Here is a 13,991-nt window from a genome sequence, read left to right as displayed (position 1 = left end):
TCAGAGTGAAGAACTTCTTCCTAACGCCCAACCTCCCCTGCTGCAGTTTGAGGACCCCCAGGGCTCTCTCTGCTGTGGTGGGAAGCAGCAGCGCTGGGAGCCAGGCTGGGCTCCAGCAGGATGGAGTCGGCCAACGCTGCCCGGGGCCAGCCCCAGCCCCAGCCCTTCGCCTTCGTCCCGCTAGAGGGCAAAGGCAGAGCGCTTGGAAACGCCTGACCTCAGCTGCAGCTTGTGGGCTCCCTCCTGCTCCTCGCCTCCCCCCTGGGGTGGGTTTCTCACCTCGGGCAGCTGGGGGGCAGCTCCAGTCCTCCCTGGGAGGATTAAAAGCAGCTGCCGAGGGGGGAAGGGTTTCTTTCCTTGGGCAGCAGAGAGGTAGGTGAGAGATGGCTCTGGGGGGGAGCTGGGGCTGCTGGGTTTGCAACCCCCAAACTTCTCTGAGATCAGCAAAGGGGGTCTGGGGGATCTGGGGTGGGATCAGAGCTGGGAATCAGCAGTGCTGCCCGGTCTGGTGAGGCTCTCAGAGGCCTGGGCAGGAGGGGAGCAGGCTGGGGCAGCAGGTCTGCTCCTTCCCCAGAGCCTTGGAGGTGGCTGGGAGGGGGCTGTGTGTGGGATGGGGGCTGCTGGGGGCTCAGCCTCACTCTTCTGCTGGAGTTGTGCTCTTGTGTCCTTGCTGCTGTGGTGGGGGAAAGAAATCAGAGGCTGCCACTGCAGCACGGTGCAGGCTCTGGTGGGAGCTGGTGGCAGCCACACTGCTGGGGAAGCTTAAACACAGAGTCAGGAAGGTTGGCAAAGACCTCTGAGATCCCTGAGTGCAACCATCCAGCCACCAGCACTGAACCTGCCGTGAGGGAGAGGAGGAAGCCCTGGGCAGAGGAGGAGAGGGCTGAGCTGGACTGCTTTGCTGCTGCCCAGGCCGTGCAGGGCTGGCTGGAGGAGCAGCCTGGCTCCAGGCACCAACCTGCCTCCCCCGGGCACACAGCAAGCTCTGCAGAGGGCTCCCAGCCTGCCTGCCCCCCCTCATTCCCCTCCTCCCTCACCCAGGGAGCCTCTGGGTGGGTAATTTGTGCAGCTCTCCCCCCCCTCCCTCTGCTGCTCAAGGTCACCTTCCCCTCCCGGGCTGCCTTTTCGCGTATTGATTGCTTGGCTCTCCCAGCCAGCGGCTCCCCGGCTCAAGCCAGCTCAGCATCTTGCCACTCCCCAGGAGAAGCATCTCCATATGGGCCCCCCTCCTCCTCCTCCTCCTCCTCCTCCATCCTGCCCTCTCCTCCCAGCCCTGGCCATGCATCATTAACCAGCACCAAAACAGCGCCAGGGCAGCCTCCGTGCCGCGGGGAGCCGCAGCCTTCTCCCTCCTCTGCCTCCTCTGGGCACGTCCCTTCCCTTGGGTTGGTTCAGGGGGGGCTGGGGCCAGCCTGTGGCATCCTTGCAGGGGCTCTGTGCTGCTCTGCCTACCTCCATCCCCCCTCTGCTTGAGGTTCCTCCAGCAGATCTTCATCCTCCAGTGGGAGATAAGCTCTCCTCCCTGGCCACAGCCACCTCTCTCCCTGCTCCTCACCCAGACTTCTTCTCTGCTTTTCTCCCAGCAACATGGCCAGGACCATCCTGTCCCATGCCCCTTGGCCACCACCTGAGAACAGAGGCATCCTGCTCAGCTGGGACAGCACAGGCAGCTTGCTGTGGGCTTGGGTGGGCAGATCAGGAGCAGAGTGGTGGTGGCTGGGGATCAGGGACCTGAAACAGGAATCTCAGCAGCAGCAGCAGCAACAGGAGGAGGAGGATGGAGGCTCTTAGCTCTCCTGAGACCCAGGAGGGCTGGGAAGAAGCCAGAGAGATAACCCAATCTGACTGTCTGGGACAGGAGCTGTCTGCCAGCTCTGTTCCCAACCTGTGCCCAGGGCAGGCACCCAGCAGATTTATTGACCAAGTGCAAAATCAATGAGAGGATGGAAAAAGGCCACTGGACTGTGGATGCTGACAGGCTCCTGGCCCCCTGCAGGCTAGAAATCAGCCTTAAACGCTGCTGGGGAGGGAGCTTTGTGGCTCAGTGAGCGAGGCAGGGCTGCTAACAGCTTTATTTATAGCACTTAGCTGGCTGCTGGCTGCAGGCAGCGATTTGTGCTGTGCATGAGAGCCTTGGGGCAGCTCTGGGTGCAGCTGGGGGCTGAAGCCCTTGGTGGGCTCCCACCTGCCTCAGTTCAGGGCTGCAATTTGCCTAGGTTTGATGTGTCACAGAATCCCAGGGGGGTGAGGGTGGAAGGGGACCTCTGGAGCTCACCCAGTCCAAGCCCCCTGCTCCAGCAGGGCAGCCACAGCAGCTTGCCCAGGGGCACAGTGCCCAGGGGGGGTTGGAAGCTCTGCACACAAGGAGACTCCACAACCTCTCTGGGCAGCCTGCTCCAGGCCCCCAGCAGCTTCACACCTAAGAAGATTCTCCTCCTGTTCAGATGGAGCCTCCTGGCTTCCAGTTTGTGCCCTCTGCCCCTTGCCCTGTCCCTGGGCACCACTGGCAGGAGCCCACTGCCTGCTCTTGCCCCCTTCCCTTCAGCTCTTGCTGGGCATTGCTCAGCTCCCCTCTGGGCTGCTCTGCTCCAGGCTCTCAGCCTTTGCTCCTCAGGGCTGCTCCAGGCCCCTCAGCAGCTTTGTGTCTCTCCAGCAGGCTCTCTCCAGTATCTCCCTGTTCCTGTTGCCCAAGAGCACTGAGTGCCTCCAACCCAGGCAGCTGGCCAGGGCCCAGGCTCCCCTAGAGTGACCAAGGACTCCTTTCCCTGCCTCCACTTGTGCAGCATCCCCTCTGATCCTGCCTTGGGGTCCAAGGTGTTGGATGCCTCTCCCACCAGGGCAGTCCTTAACAGTGGCCACCCGGGGGGGGCTGAGCTGCTGCTGTGCTTCCAGAGCCATCCCATTCCTCTCTCTGAAGGATCCCAGTGCTGGGATTCATTAGCTGGGAGCTGCAAGGCCTCTGGAGATGAAAGCTCTGCTCATGAGCTAGCACTGGGGTGCAGACAGCTGCCCAGGCACCCTCAGGGAAGCTCAACAATGGGAAGAACAAACAGGAAGGGGGGGGGGGGGGGGGAACCTGCTTGGACTTTTCCTCTCCACATTTTCCACTTCACCACTGGAAAAAAACAAGGGGGGGGAACAAAAAGAGGAGGATGAACACAATAAGGAGAGAAAGAGCAGCAGACAACCTCTGCCCCCTTCCCCCCCCAACACTGGGACTGCTCAGAGTCTGAATCCAGAGGGAAGCACAGAGCTGGCAGGGTTGGGAGGGAGCTCAAGGCTCAGCCAGCTCCAACCCCCTGCCCGTGGCAGGGACACCTCACACCAGAGCAGGCTGCTCCCAGCCACAGCCCTCTGCGGGGTTCCAAAGGGCTGGGGGAGCTTGCAGCCCCCCAGGGCTTTCCCAGCTCTCCTCCTCCAGCCTGCTCCTTGCCATCAGCTTCTGCAGGATGGGAGATTGCCACCAAGATGCTGCTATGTTTAGCAACGTTGTGTCAGGTCCTGTCAACAGGAGGGCTGAGGGCTGGGAAAGGCTCTGTGATGGGAGGCACATGGCCTCTGGGAGCAGGGCCCCCCCCAGCTTAACCCAGTTCCTGCAGTGCAAGAGCTGAGGGGAGGCTGAGGGGAGGCTGGGAGAGATCACAGAGCTGGCAGGGCTGGAAGGGAGCTCAAGGCTCAGCCAGCTCCAACCCCTTGCCATGGGCAGGGACACCTCACACCACAGCAGGTTGCTCACAGCCACCTCCAGCCTGGCCTGGAGTGCAGCTGGGGGGTGTCCCTGGGCGCAGTTGGAGCTGTCCCTGGGCGCAGTTGGAGCTGTCCCTGGGCGCAGTTGGAGCTGTCCCTGGGTGCTGTTGGAGCTGCCCCTGGGTGCTGTTGGAGCTGCCCCTGGGTGCTGATGGAGCTGCCCCTGGGTGCGTCCGGAGCTGTCCCTGGGTGCATCCGGAGCTGTCCCTGCTGGCTGCAGGGCACTGGGCCAAGCTGACCTTCGAGGCTCCCTTCCAACCCAATGCCTTCCACGATCCTATGACCTGGGTGGCCAGAGGTTGGTTTTGGGGTGAAGCAGCCCAAAGGAAGAGCCTGGGGGGGGGGCTGCGGTGCGGGGTCAGCTGGTGCGTGGTGGTCTCTGAGCAGCAGCAGCAGGAGGAGGAGAGCCGAGCCCGGCAGCGCTGATTGATCACCGCTGGTTAAAACAAGGGAGGCAGAGCCTCGGATCTTCCCTTCCTGTAGGATGTGGGAAAACCTGGAGGGAGGGGGAAGAGCAGCAGCAGCCTCGGAGAGCAAGAGCAAGTGCTGCTAATTTATGATCAGAGAAATGTGTGTTTGAGTTGGAAGCTTGCAGGGAGGGGGACCTGGGGCTCAGCCCGGGAGAGAGCTCTTTCATCAGGGGGTTGTCAAAAGGCTTCCCCGCAGGGCAAATTGTGGCAGTGTGGAAGATAATTACCCCCAAGTCCAATTTGAGGAATTATTTCGACCTACCTGTCACTCCCCTGGGGCTTCCAGCTGGCTGCAGGGCTTTGGCTTTCCCTCTCCTCCCTGCTCCCGAGCCAAAGCCATTGTGCGGCGCCGCTGGGCTCGGAGCAACCGGCCCGGCCCTGCCCGTGGGCAGCGCTTGCCTGCAGGGCTCTGGGACTTGCTGCCATCCCACCCCAGCACAGGAGATGCCCTTTGGCTGCCTTTGATGGCTGGGAAAGCCTTCTGCACCCAGGCAGGGAGGAGGAGGAGGAGGAGGCGGCAGAGCAGGGAAAAGAGGATTTTAGTCGCTGCTCCCCAGGATGTTTTTTACCCTTCAGAGACAAAGCCTCAGCCTGCAGCCAGGACCCCGACTTCTGCCCCCTGTGCCCAGCCGGGGGGGGTGCTGGCCGGTGGGGACATCCAGCCTGCTGGCAGCTCTTGCTGTGCCCCTGGGCTCTGTGTGGTGCCTGTGAGGCAATCGAGGGCTTGCCTGCAGTGGGCTGGGGAGAGCTCTGCTGAGCATCGGCTCCTAGCTCCTGCCGAAGAGGCAGCCTGGCTGCTGGGCACGTCAGGAGTCCCTGCACACCTCCAACGGCTTCCCTCTGCTCTCTGCCCCACCTCTCCATGCTCTCCGACTGCCTCCCTTCTTCTCCCCCTCCCCAGTGCCAGCTCTGCCCTCCCAGTGTCACCCAGGGTGATGGAAGGGCACCAGGGATGGTTCCTCCCTCCATGCAGGGCGGCAGTGGACAGCTCTGTGCCAGCCCCAGTCCCACCAGGAGGGAGCAGGGGGAGCAGGCAGGCTGCAGCCCCCTTGCCTTTGCCTCCCCCCAGCACCCCCAGCAGACAGTGAGCTGTGCCTGGAGCTGGTGACAAGCGTCTGCATGGACCAGCCAAGCAGAGAGGGGAGAAAAATGACCCCTGTGAGAGCAGGGATGGGCTCTGCATCTCAAGTGGCTGCTCAGGAGATGCCAGACAGTCCCTCTGGTTGGGACCAGGGAGCTGCCATCTCCCAGAGCCTCTGTCTGCAGAGGGGGGAAGTGATGGCACAGGGAGCTCAGCTGCAGGAGGTCTGGCAGAGGGGCTTGGCTTGCTCTGTGCTGTGGGGGCAGGCCCGGAGCTCTCAGTGGGGCAGCCCCCAGGCTGGGCTTTTCCCCAGGGCCTCCCTCCTGCTCCATCAGCAGATGGTTCTGCTTTACCCCCTCGGCAGTGAGAGGGGAACTGGACCCTGAAAGTGCTCTGGAATGTGTTGGGCACCAGCTCAAACCTGTGGCTGCTAACCCTGCTGCCTCTCACCCCAGCTCTGAGCTCCCCAGAGGGCCTCTGTCGTCCATCAGTGAGGGAAACTGAGGCACAGGGTGAAAGGGGCAGCTCCCTCACAGCAGCCTCTCATGTGTCTCTGTGGCCCTCAGCTGCCTCCAGAACCAAGACATTTCCTCTCTCAGGGGTGGGAGAGCCCTGCATGGGGGGTTGGGAGCTCTGGGGTCCTCCGTGGGAGGGGAGAGCTTGGGTCAGGGTCCCACTCAGCATCTTAGGTCCTCTTTTGTCTGCTGCAATTACAAACCACTCTGCTTTCCTCTGGGTCCAGGCAGGAGGTTCAGACTTCCCTGTGTCTGCTGAGGGGACAGAGCAGAGGACACACGTGCTGGTGGCTGGGGACAGAGGGACACCTTGGGCAGGCAGAGAAGGCTGCAGCAGGACATCTGTTAGGTGAGTGCAGAATCACTGAATGGGTTGGGCTGAGACCTTCAAGATCAGCCAGCTCCCACCCCCTGCCATGGGCAGGGACCCCTCCCACCAGCCCAGGTGGCTCAGGGCCTCATCCAGCCTGGCCTTGGACACCTCCAGGGAGGGGGCAGCCACAGCCTCCCTGTGCAGCCTGCTCCAGAGTCTCCCCACCCTCCCTGGCAAGAATGTCTTCCCCATCTCCAGCCTCAACCTCTCCTCTCCCAGCTCAAAGCCATTGCTCCTCATCCTGGCACTCCCAGCTCCTTTTCCCCCCCCAGCTCTCCTGCAGCCCCTTCAGGTACTGGGAGGCTGCCCTAAGGTCTCCCTGGAGCCTTCTCTGCTCCAGGCTGAACAGCCCCAAGAGAGAAAAAGAAGCAGAGGGAGCAGGTCTGCAGCAGATCATTAGGTGGCTTCATGAGGCCGATTAGGCTGGGAGCATCCCTGGGGATGGTGATGATGATGATGATGATGATGATGGAGCTGTGTTTGCCCTTCCGTGGCTGGCTGCTCCACTGCTGGCACCGATGCCAGGACCTGGCAGATGCTGACGTGGCTGCAGGGCTCACACTGGCATCAGGACATGGGCAGGGATCGATCAGAGGCTGTGCTCAAGCACTGCTGATGGCTGAGGGGATCGATGCAGCCGGCCCCGGCCCTGCTGTGCTAACGAACGCCAGCGGCGGCGGCGCAGCAAGGGCAGCGCCGCCCCAGCCCCCCTGAGGCTCCAGGGCTCTCTCTGCTTTAAGCCTCTTGCCCCCAGACCTGCTCCAAAGTAGCTAGAGGAGGATTCTGACCCCTCCTGCTCTGCTCTGCTCTGGGGAGACCTCACCTGCAGCGCTGTGTGCAGCCCTGGGACCCCCAGTACAGGAGAGACCACAAAGAGGAGGTCACAAAGATGATCAGGGGGCTGCAGACCTCTGCTGGGGGAGTTGGGGCTGTTCAGCCTGGGGAGGAGAAGGCTCAGAGAAGACCTTAGAGCTGCAGTTCAATATCTGCAGGGGACCTCCAGGCAGGCTGGGGAGGGACTGCTCAGAAGGGCTTGGAGTGATAGGAGGAGAGGCAATGGTTTGAAGCTGGAGCAGGGGAGATGTAGGTTGGACACCAGGAGGAAGCTCTGCACAGGGAGGCTGGGGAGACACTGGGACAGGCTGCCCAGGGTTGGGGTTGAGGCTCCATCCCTGGAGGCATCCAAGCTCAGCCTGGCTGCGTCCCTGGGCAGCCTGCTCCGGCTGGAGCTGTCCCTGCTGCCTGCAGGGGGGTTGGACGAGCTGAGCCTTGAGGCTCCCTTCCAACCCGATGCAATCTGTGAAGCTGGGAAGGTGATTTCCATGGGAAGGCCCCGGGAGGGTCTGGGGGGGCTGCGCTGTGAGGAGGGGGGGCTGCGCTGTGAGGAGGGGGCTGCTAGTTTGGGAGCCGGGGGTGGCTGTTGGGAAGGGTCGGAGGCTCTGCCGGGCAGGGGCTGAGGCAGCAGCAGGCTCCGGGAACAGAGCCCGTGGGGAATGTCTGCTGGGAGCAGCAGAGCTCCCGGAGCTGGCATGTGTCACTCCCGTGGCGTTCTCTCTGCAATCAGAGGTGGGTTTTGGTGTTGTGTTGTTTTTGCTTTCTCCTCACAATTGCATAAGAAGCTCCTGGTGAGTCACCCAGGGCCGGGGGGGGAGCCTGGAGGCGGCTGAGGCTTGCGTGCGTGTGAGGTGTGAACATCAGCTGCTCAGGTGCTCCCTGGAGCTGCTTGCATGGGCAGAGCTTCTTGCTGAGCCCCAGCCCAAGCCTGGCCCCAGCGCTGCCAGCTCACCCCTGCCCCCTGGCCCTCAGCACCGCATCTCCAGGGCTTTGAAAGCTCTTCAGGGATGGGGACTGCGCCGCTGCCCTTGGGCAGCTTGGTGCCGTGAGGAGAGTGCTGGCCCTGAGCCCCTGCTGCTGTCACCATCTCCAGCCCTGGCCCCCCCTGTGCTCCCCTGCAGTGCTCTCCTTCATTGAGTCACAGAACTGCCTTGCCTGGCAGGGACCTTTCAGGTCAAGCCCATCAACCCAACACCACCAGGTCACTGCTGAACCATGGCCCTCAGCACCACACCTCCCAGGGCTCACCTCCTTCCCTCCCTCCAGGGGGACTCAGTCACTGCCCTGGGCAGCCTGCTCCAGGGCTTGACACAAGCCTTTGGGGGAACAAATTGTTCCTCATGCCCAACCTAACCCTCCCCTGGTGCAGCCTCAGTCCATTTCCTCATCTCTTTGCACCTTGCTCCCAAGCAAACCTTGCTCCCAGCCACCCACCCTGCTGTCACCACCAGCCCCCCGGTTTGGGGGCAGTTGGCTGCTCCCCTGCCCCTGAGCTCCCTGCCCAGCCAGCGTGGCCCTTCTGCAGGCAGTGTGGTTTTGTCCTTGTCCCCCTGGCTCTGTGCTGGTGACCCTTTGGAGCTGCTAATGGCATGTTTCAGCTCCCTGATTAAAACCACTGTGGTGTCAGAATCAATAAGCACTGCTGGCTGAGCCCATAATGAGGATAATGACCCCCATTAGGGTAACAAATTGAGGGGGGGGAGAGTTGCAGGGCTGCTAAAAGGCTAATGGTTGCAATCTGCTTCCATCAGCTGCAGCCACAGCACCCTCCCCACCAGGGCCAGGGACCACCACTGGCCAGAAACATCACCTTAAGAGAGGGCATTCTGCCCCTCTGCTCTGGTGAGACCTCAGCTGGACTGCTGGGTCCAGATATGGGACCCTCAACACAAGAGGGACATGGACCTGATGGAATGGCTCCAGAGGAGGCCACAGTGGTGATCAGAGGGCTGGAGAACCTCCTCTGCAAGGCCAGGCTGAGAGAGCTGGGGTTGTTCAGCCTGGAGAGAGGAAGGCTCCAGGCAGACCTTGGAGCAGCACTTCAATATCTGAAGGGGACCTGCAGGAAGGTTTGGGAGGGGGCTGTTGAGAAGGGCCTGTGGGGGCAGGATGAGAGGCAATGGTTTGGAACTGGAGCAGGGCAGGTTTGGCTTGGCCATCAGGAGGAAGCTCTGCACAGTGAGGCTGGGGAGAGACTGGAGCAGGCTGCCCAGGGAGGGGGGTTGAGACCCCTGCAGATGTTCAAGATCAGACTTGATGTGGTCCTCTAGCTGGAGATGTCCCTGCTGAGTGCAGGGGGGTTGGACAAGCTGAGCTTTGGGGCTGCCTTCCACCCCAATGCCCTCTGTGAGCCAGCAGAGCCCCCACTTCTGCCTGCCATAGCAGCCTGGCTCTGCACCACTCCTTCCTGGGTGCTGGGAGAGAGGCCCTGGGGCCAGCTGCAGCTGAGGGAATTTCTTATCCAGCCCCAAAGCTTGGAGCAAAGGTGAAGAGATTATGGAGCAGGGGAAATTCCTGCTCCAACCCTCCCTGCCCATTTGTCTTGTGGAGCTGGAGTGTGACAAGGGGCAGGAGGGAGGGCAGCAGTGGTGGCAATAAAGTGGCTGCCTGGGGAAGAAAAAGGGGGGGGTGGGGGAGAAAAAAGCACAGATCAATATGTAATTGTGGCCCCATCGATCCCTGGCTCTGCTGCTGTGGCTCTCCACCACTCTTTGATCAGCTGCCAGGCTCCTAGAGAGGAGAGTCCCCAGCAGCTGGGGGGGGTCAGTGATGCCCAGCACTTTGCAAGGGAAAGCTGCAGAGTTGTTCCTGAAATGAACCCGAAGCAGAGTGGCAGCCACAGGCCTGGGGGGGTTCCTGCATGACTCTCTGCTGGGACTTCCCCAGGGAGCTGGAGGGATGCTCCCTGCCCACATCCCTGCTTGGTTCCCCCCACCTGCAAAAAAACCACTCACCTCTTGACCCCCCCCCCCAAAGCTGCTGGCCAAGCCCTGCTGCAAGCCCATGGTGATGGCAGCCAGAGAACCATGCACCATGCAGAGCTCAGCACTGCCAGGCCACCACCAAGCCACAGCCCTCAGCACCACATCTCCCTGGCTCTGACACCCCTCCAGGGATGAGGGGACTCCACCACTGCCCTGGGCAGCCTGGGCCAGGCCCTGACAACCCTTTTGGGGAAGAAATTCTTCCTCATGTCCAACCTGAACCTCCCCTGGGGCTACTTGAGGCCATTTCCTTTAGTCCCTTAGAAGAGCCCAACCCCCACCTGGCTCCAGCCTCCCCCCAGGGAGCTGTGGGGAGCAATGAGGTCTCCCTTCAGCCTCCTCTTCTCCAGGCCCAACACCCCTAGCTCCCTCAGCTGCTCCCTCCCCAGCCTTGTTCCCCAGACCCCTTCATCACCTTCCTCACCCTCCCCTGGACCCACTCCAGCTCCTCAATGTCCTCCTTGGACTGAGGAGCCCCAGACTGGAGGAAGCCTGCAGCAGTGATGCCTGGGGGGGGAGGGGGAGGGTGGGGAGTGGGGGTGGTGCTGCTGCTTTGTGCACGCTTTGGGGCCAAGATCCAAGCATGTGCTGTGGGAAGGAGGCCAGGCCCAGGCAGATCCAGTTGGTAATTCTGAGACAAATTTGGTTTGCTCATGAAGGGGAGGGGGGGGGGGAGGGAGAAAAAAAAAGCCAAGGTTTGTTGCAAGGCAGCCTGTTTGTAGGACAACATCAGCCTCAACAGATCCTGGCTCCAGCATGTTTCCCAGAAGGAAAAGCAAAGCTTTCCTAAGTGCCAGGAGACCCCAGTTGAGCACTTCCTCAGCACAGCATCCTCCAGCTCCAAAGCAGTTTGCAGTTGGCAGTGGGAGGAGCTCCTGCAAAAGCCTTCCCCCCCCCCCCCCCCTCCCCCCAATTTTTAATTGAAAGGAGGCTGCAACCCTCCTGAGATCCCCAGGGAGGAACTCAGCAGCAGCCTGGGGGCTGGAATCTTGCTCTTTTCCTCTCCCTCTGCTCTTTTCCTCTTCCCTCTCTTCCTCTCTCTCTTTTATACTCTTTCCTTTTGTTCCCTTTTCTCTCTCCCTCTCTTCCTCCCTTCTCCCTCCCTCTCCTCTTCCTCCCTTCTCCCTCCCTCTCCTCTTCCTCCCCTTCTCCCTCCCTCTCCTTTTCCTCCCTTCTCCCTCCCTCTACCTCTTCCTCCCTTCTCCCTCCCTCTCCTCTTCCTCCCTTCTCCCTCCCTCTCCTCTTCCTCCCTTCTCCCTCCCTCTCCTCTTCCTCCCTTCTCCCTCCCTCCCTCCTCTCTCCCTCCCTCCCCTCCTCTCTCCCTCCCTCCCTCCTCTCTCCCTCCCTCCCTCCTCTCTCCCTCCCTCCTTCTGAAGACAAAAGGGGGGTCAAAGCCAGTGGCCAGGCTCGGGGTGCTGGAGCTGGGTCCTGCTGTGCTGCAAGGATTTCTAAGCAGAGCCCAGGCCGTGGGGAAGTGGTTTTGTGTTCTTGCTGTGCCTGGTGGCACTCAGAGCCTGCAAGGGCATGTGGCTAGGGCTGAGCCCTGTGCAGCTGACCCCGGGTTGGGGTTTGGTGTTCACGTGGACTTTGGTGGCTCTGGGTCAGATGCTTCCCTTGCAGCCAATAGAAACCTGCGATTACACCGAGCCCCGAAGTGCATCTGCTGGAGAGCCTGCGAGGGGCTGGCAGGGGGACGGATACCCGACTCCCAGCCAGGGAAGGTTAGAGGAGGGTGGAGGGACGCAGGGAAGAGCCAGGAGCTATTTCAGCTCCCTGTGCCACCCCCTTCCTCCTGCTGCTCCGACTCAAGTGCTACCAAACGCTTCGCGGGGAGCCGTGCCAGCGATGCTCGGAGCCGATCGTCGCCCTGCCCCGCGCGGGGAATTCCCTCTGATGCTAAAGTGGCTGCAGGGGGAAGGGAAGAGGAGTGGGCACAAACAAATCCCGCTTGAAACGAGGGCTGGATCTCCGAGCAGAGCCCCGGCAGGCTCTGCCACCTCCCTCTGCTGCTTCTCAGCGCTAGCAGGCAGGGAGCGTTGCAGCAGGCTGGCTCTCTGCCTCCTCGCTGGCAAAGCGCTGCCTCGCTCCGGGTTCCCCTGGGGGTTGCTGCATCCCTGCCCTCGGGGGCGGGGAGGAGGCTCTGGTGCTAGAGTATAAAGCCCAGGGCAGGGCACAGGACGCTCAGCACTTGGGGGGGCAGCCGGGAGAAGAGGCTGAGCCCCTCACGGACCAAGCTCTCCCAGCGCCCCGCGGCGGGGAGCCCTGGCAGCCTGGCCAGCGGCCTCTGCTCCTCGCTCGGCTGTTCTCTGGTGGTGGGAAGGGTCTGAGCAGTAATGCTGCGGCCGCTGAGTGTTGTCATCCGTGACGCGGATGTGTCACCGGCCCCCGGGGTCCCCGCGGCACAGCTTGTGCCGGCTCCTGCCCGTCGCGACAGGTCTCTTGGCTCCGCGACTGCGGGCACCTGGGGCAAGGACCATCTGTGCTGGCACTGGGACGCTGGCCAGGAGCCCTGGCTGCCCCGGGAAGGGCTGTGATCCTGTCTTGGGGATGGAAATCCCTGCCTGGCCCCCCAAAGGGATCAGGGTAGGTGGGGGAGACACCCCCACGTCAGCACGGAAGGAGGTGCTGAAAGCAGGGCAGGTTGCTCCTGGTGCAGAGATTGCCCTCTCCCAGGCTCTGCCAGGGTTGGCTGAGCCCCAGGGTGGAGGAGAGGGAGGAATCTGGGGGGAGCAGAAAGATCAGGACATGCTGCCTTTCTCAAACCATCCTGGAGAACAGGGGGGGAGGAATCTGGAGCTGGGTTAAAGCCTGGGCTGGGTCAGGGGTTAAAGCCTGGGGCTGGGTCAGGGGTTAAAGCCTGGGGCTGGGTCAGGGGTTAAAGCCTGGGGCAGGGGTTAAAGCCTGGGGCTGGGGTTAAAGCCTGGGCTGGGGCAGGGGGTTAAAGCCTGGGGCTGGGGTTAAAGCCTGGGGCTGGGTCAGGGGTTAAAGCCTGGGGCAGGGGTTTAAAGCCTGGGGCTGGGGTTAAAGCCTGGGCTGGGGCAGGGGTTAAAGCCTGGGGCTGGGGCAAAGCCTGGGGCTGGGGCAGGGGTTAAAGGCTGGGGCTGGTCAGGGGTTAAAGCCTGGGGCTGGGGCAGGGGTTAATGGCTGGGGCTGGGGCAGGGGTTAATGGCTGGGGCTGGTCAGGGGTTAAAGCCTGGGGCTGGGGTTAAAGCCTGGGGCTGGGGTTAAAGCCTGGGCTGGGTCAGGGGTTAAAGCCTGGGGCTGGGGTTAAAGCCTGGGCTGGGTCAAGGGTTAAAGCCTGGGGCTGGGGCAAAGCCTGGGGCTGGGTCCCAGCAGGTGGACATCTGCTCCAGCTCTGACACAGCCCACGCTGTGCCCTGGCTCAAACCCTGTCACCTTCCCTGCCCTGAGCCCTCCTGCCTGCCCTCACCCACCAGGGTGTCCATGCCCCTGGGGACATCCCACCACCACCTCCAGACATTTTTGCAGGGCCTCACTTTCTGGGGGCTGGCTGAAGCCCCTGACTGGCAGAGCATCCCCAGCAGCATCCCCAGGCACCAGTGCAGGCTCTTGCTGGGGCAGGCAATGGTCTGCCACGGCCAGGGGGCTGCTGCTCCCCTCTGCCAGGCTCTCCCACCGAGCCCCAAACCCCACCACATCTTGCTCCTCCTCCTTCCTCAAGTGCTGGTTGTTGCTGGGGGTTTCCCCAGAGCCCTCAGTCCTTCCTCCCCCCCCCCCCCCCCCCCCCCCAGCTGCCTCTCTGCTTTCTGAAGAACTCTGGAATAAATAAAAAGAGGAAAAAAAGGAAGAAGAAAAAGAAGGCAGAAGAAACATCCCCCTTGCTCTGCTGTGATGAACTGGCTCTTTTTCCAGTCACAAGGGTGAGCTGAAGCAAAACTTTCCATGCTGAGCAGGAACAGAAAGAGAGAGGGAGAAGTAAAGAACCTTCCTTTAAAAGCACCAAAAGCCAAACCCCAACAAAACCCC

The sequence above is a fragment of the Melanerpes formicivorus genome, unplaced genomic scaffold (assembly GCF_026170545.1).
Source record: "Melanerpes formicivorus ecotype bairdi unplaced genomic scaffold, bMelFor1.0.p_v2 SCAF_46, whole genome shotgun sequence".
Lineage (NCBI taxonomy): Eukaryota > Metazoa > Chordata > Aves > Piciformes > Picidae > Melanerpes > Melanerpes formicivorus.
Note: the sequence above shows the minus strand (reverse complement) of the source record.